Here is a 5,338-nt window from a genome sequence, read left to right on the forward strand (position 1 = left end):
ATCCCGGTGCGTGCACGGGGAGACAGCACCCACGGGAGAAAAACGGGGGGGGGGGGGGGGAGCAGACCTTACAGAGCGGAGATTTGGGGTTGGGAGGGGGGAGAATTTCGGGGGGGGGGGGGTAGGGGTGAGACCACAACATCCCGGATCGCAGCAGGGTTTGGGTTTTTTTTTGGGGGGGGGGGGTGTGGGGGGCTCGGCATCCTCCTCCATCCCCCGTCCCCCCGGGGCAGCGGGGCGGGGAGCACGGAGCTTCCCCCCCCCCCGGCCGGGCCCGGCGGTGGCTGCCCGGGGGCAGCGGGAGGGGAGGAGCGGAGAGCGGCGGCCCCGGCACCGGGCGGCTCCGGGACGGCGGCGGCGGCGGCTCCGGGCCCCCGGGGGCTCCGGGGCAGGGCAGCGGCTCCGGAGGCAGCAGGCAAGTGGGTTTTGGGGGTGCAGCCGGGCAGGGGGTCGTTTTTTTTCCCCCCTCCCGTTCCCCCCCCCCCCCCCCAGCCCACGCCGCCGCCGGAGGGATTTGCCGGGCTGGGGGTGAATTCCCAAGGGGGATTTTTTTTGTATTTTTTTTGGGAAGGGGGGGGGGGTGCGTGAAACCCTCTGGTGGGGAGGGGGCCGGGATTTGCAAAGAACAAAGGATTTGGAGGGGGGGGGGGGATGGAAAAATACCGGCGGCTGCAAAGCGGGCTGGGGGCGTCAGAGGGTTGGGGGTGTCGGGGCACCATGCCCGGAGCGTCCCGGTGTGATGGGGGCTCTGTAGGGCACAGGGGGGCACCCACCCCCGTGGGTGAAGGTGAGGGGGTTTCGTCCCCCCCCCATAGGGTTGGGGGATGCAGGATTTGGGGTGCGGAGCACCCAGGGTGTGGGCACGGGGGTGCTGCGCGGGGGCTCTGCACGGGGTGGTTTTAGGGGCGCTTGGGCTCGTAAAGGAAAGCAGGAAGGGGGGCAGCGAGTGGCCAAGGGGGGGGCGGATGGGCGACTCCTGGGGCTGGCGTTGCTTTGTGCCGCTGGCAGAAGTGTGGGGTTTTGCCGGTAATTTCTGTACCCCAATGCCCTGGCTGTGAACCGGGAACGGGGGCACTGGGGGCGGGGGGGGGGGGAGCGGGCTGCGCTGCGCAGGCACCGAGGGACACGCGGGGAGGGGGGGAACGTTCCCGGGATCTGGGCTGCGCAACCGTTTGAGCCTGGCGAGTGGAGATACCGACCGCACTGCTGAACCAGCTGAGGTTTGTGGGGCCGCGGCCCCCCGGCAGCCCTTCCTGCCGCAACGGGGTGGGTGGGAGCCCGCGGGGCTAACGGGGCTGCGTGCCGGGGCTGGCCGCCACACTACGGGTCCCGGCGTGCTCCGCGCGCCCGTGCCGCAGCGCCCGCGGTGCCTCGTCCGGGCACGGCGCGGCTTCGTCCTCGTCCTGATCCCGGCAGCTGGCGGGTGGCGCGGTGAGGGGTTGGGGACGGAGGGGAGAGGCCACGTTTTGGCTTTGCCACGAGGAGCAGATCGGCCTGGGCATCTGCGGGAGGAGGTGGGAATGCAGGCTGGGAGCGCGTGCCGCACGCTTTGCCCCCATGGCTCCCAGCGCCACGTGGCCCCGGCCCCCAGCGAAGGGAACGGGCACCCTGGGCATTGCCCAGTCGATCCGGGTCGACCTGTGCCTGCAGCAGCCGTCCCTTGGGTCCTCCCTCTATTACCACTGTAGGGTTGGCCAGCGCTGCATGCTCCTACAGACGTCCTCTCCTGCCCGAGCATCTGCCCCGCTGCCGTCCCCAGGCTCTCCCCTCCCCTGGCATGCTGCCCCGGTACGCGGGGACGCCGGCTCCTCTCCCACCCCCCTGCTCCTCACGGCTCGCACGTGCCAGCCAGACGCTGCCGCTGCGCTTTGCCACCAACACCCCTGAGCCCCTCGTGCTGTTTTTTTTACCCCCTTTTGCCCTAAAAATGCTGGCACCACCACCGGCGGCTCCCCCCATCCTGCTCCTGTGCCCGCCGGGTGGGTGGCATCAGCTCGCCCTTGGGTGGGGGGAGCGGCGGGGCAGGGCGGGAGACGAGGGCTCCGGATAAAGCCGGGCCTATTTTTGTACTGCAAAGTAATTACCGGAGCCTTTCCAATCCTTAATCTGCTGAGAGCACCCCGGCGCGATTGGATCCCTCCCGGAGCCTGGCGACAATTCTCCTGTCACACGTCTCCTGCGTCAGAGCCCCGCCAACGCCCACTGCTGGCCTCACACCGGGATCCATGTGCCGCCGAGCTGCCGGCCCATCTGCCCCGCTGGCAGCCCCGGGAGCGGGGACGGGGACCCCGTTGGGGGCCCCGGTTTGGGGCTGGGAGCGGGGTCTCGCCTCGTGCCCTCGGCCGCCTTGCCCAGCCACCTCGGGCATCCGTGTCCCCGCAGCAGGATTTGGGCTCCAGCCCCGTGAAACCACGTCCATACGGCACGTTCTCCCTCGGGCTGCCCCCAGGGGCCCTGGCCAAGTTGCCACCCGTGTGGTCCCCTCGCCATCCCCGGCCATCTCCGCTTCCCGTGGGCACGTTTGGGGTCCCCGGGGCCCCTCTCCAGCCGCACGAGGGGCGGCGCTGGCTGTCGGTGCCAAGCCTGGGCTGGCGCCGTTCCCGGCCTCTCCCCGTCCTGTCACCGTGCCACGGGCTTGCTGAAGAACCTGTTCCATTGCTCTGGCCACGGAGGAGGAAATTACGGGCGGCGTTTGCGGCAGCACCTTTCATCCCGCGGATGGGGGAACGCTTTTACCCCTGCCTGCGCGCAGCTGGCTCCGGGGAGAGGTTTTGGGGGGGGGCATTTGGGACCCCGTGGAGTTCGCAAAACCCTTGCTGAATATTTGGGATCAGCCTCTTCCCCGCCCATCCCAGCGCACGGCAGCGCACCCGTCGGCGTGCCACGAGCAGCCCCCAAAATGGAGCCGATGCAGGACTTGGGGGTGTCCCCAGGCGCCCCCGGCAGCGTCCCTGCCCCTGTTTGGCAGGGACCGTTTGGGTTGGGAAGCATCTGCCGGCGCTGGAGCCGATGGCCATAAAAGGCCCTGAAACGGAGGGGCCGGGCGGGATCATCGGGGACGTGGGAATGAGGGGCTGGAGAGCGGCCCTGCTGCGCGGAGCGGGTCGGGGCGCTGGCACACGGTGTCCCCTGGCCTTCCCCCGCTGCCCGGGGGGCACGTTTTGGGGTCAGCATCGCCTCCCACGCGGGGCTGGGGGGGGGATAAAGCTGCCCCTTCATTCGGGCACCTGGGCGGCGGGGGCAGCGAGGGGCGAGCAGCGGGTTCCCCCCCCCCCCCCCAGCCCCACCGCCTGGCTCCAGACAATGGCCACCCTTTATCGGGATTTTCTGCTCCCGGCCCCGTCCCCGCCACCCAGCTGGTGACATTTTACCACCTCCACACTCACGTGGGGATTCAAAGGGCACAGACGCACCGTGAAACCACGGAGCACAGCCGTCCTCCCCTCCTGACCCCCCCACGGGGACGGGATGCCCGCGCCGGGAACCTCCCTCTGGGGCTGTTTCGACCCTTTTGGCTGCTGGGGCCCCGTTATCCTCCTCCTTTTCCCTGCCTTCAGCCCCTTGGGGACCCTCTTGGGTCCGTCCCCTGGCTCAGTGGGGCTCGGACACCCCCTGGATGACCGGAGGCAGCGCGGGGACCTTGTCCAGGCTGGGGACACTTGGCCTTTTGGGGACGGAGCCGTGCGGGCGGTTCCCACCCCGGCCCCATGGGCACCCGGCTGTCAGAGCAGTGCCACCCCCAGCTCCTTGGGGACACGTGGTGGCCTCCGTCCCTCTGTAGAGGTCCCGGGGTCCGTCTCTTGTCCCCCTCCTGCCACCTCCCAGACCTCCAAGGGGTTTCCCTCGGCAGCCCAAAAGTTCCCCCGTTACCTCCGCGGGGACTTTGGGAACGCGTCCCATAAACAGGCGGCCGGGAGGGACGTGAAGGCAGGAGGGGGTCCGCACCCTGCCCCTATCGCCGTGCACGTCGCCCCGCAGGTGGTATTGGGGGCTGGCGGTGGGGACGGAGCTGTGGCTCCCCCCCAGACACCGCTCAGGACCACGCCGGGTGGGCAGGATGCCCCCGGCAGCCCCGTCCCGCTGCCAAATAGCCGGCAGCTGCCTCGGGTACAGCACGAGTGCTATCTAGCGGCGGGTCCCACGGGGACACGGGGGTCCACGGGGGACACGTTTTGGCCCAAGGGGCCAGAGGGTTATTTGGGGGTGGGGGGGCACAGGGTGCACAAGCCGCTCTCTGGGGCCTCGCTTGGGGTTTGGGGGGGGACAGCCGGGGGTCTGATATATGGGGTGCAGGGGCCAGGGGTGTTTGCTAGGGCGGGGGGTGCTGGTTTTGGGGGGTGCAGGGGACACACATCGGGGGGATGCAGGGGGTGCACATCAGATTGGGGGTCCCCACGTCACGGCGGTGCCCCCCACGGGCCCTGTCCCCAGGGGCCGGGTGGGACAGCCTGGTGCTGGGGGGTGGTTAAAAGGGTGCAGAGCACCCCCCTCCCTATAATCCCCCCCCCCGACCCCGTTTTCTCACCCAGCCCCCCTGCGGTTGGCTGGCACGGGGCTGACGTCACTAAAATATGCAGATTTATGCGCGTTAACCCTTTCCTTGCCGGGGAGAGAGGGGGGTGGTTCGGGGGTTGGGGTCCCCCGCGGGGGGGTGGGGGGGTGGCCCCGGACCCCCCCCCCCCCCATGGGCTCCCCCCCCCCCCCCAGCCTGAGGGTTGCCATGGGAACCGGAGGGCTTCTGATGTCACGGGGAGGTTGCTACGCGACGGGCCCCGCGTGATGTCACTGTCACCATGGCGACAGCACGGGGGGGATTTGGGCCCCCCCCGGGGATGGGGCCGGGGATGGAGGGGGGGGGGGGGGGCGGCCACTCACAGCCCCCCGGGGGGACGGGCACCCGTGGGACCTCTCCCAAGGGGACCGCAAACGCTTCTCATTAAAACAGCGGGGAAAAATTCCCAAAAACCATTTTTTTTTCTTTTTTTGGCACAGCCTGAGTTATTATTTTTAGAAGCGCCGACGGCCCAGCCGCCTGTTTTTGCAATGTGCTGTGGGTCCCGGGGAAATGTGTGGCCCTATGACGGGGTGGGGAATGGTGGGGAGGGGGCTCCCCGACGTGGGGGGCAGCTGGGGACAGAGGGGGACAAGGGACAAGCACCGGGGGAATGGAGCAGGGGGGCAAGGCGCTGGTGGCCCCTCGGTGCCATGTCCCTGTCCCCACTGGTGGCACGGGGACCGTCGTGGAATGTTGGACCCCCCCAGACCGCTGTGGAGCCCAGCAAGAGGAGCTCCCAGCCTCGGGGCCAAAGCAGCGTCCATCCCACCGGCCCAGGTGAGC

This window comes from Anser brachyrhynchus (genome assembly GCF_964034855.1).
Source record: "Anser brachyrhynchus genome assembly, chromosome: 9".
NCBI lineage: Eukaryota > Metazoa > Chordata > Aves > Anseriformes > Anatidae > Anser > Anser brachyrhynchus.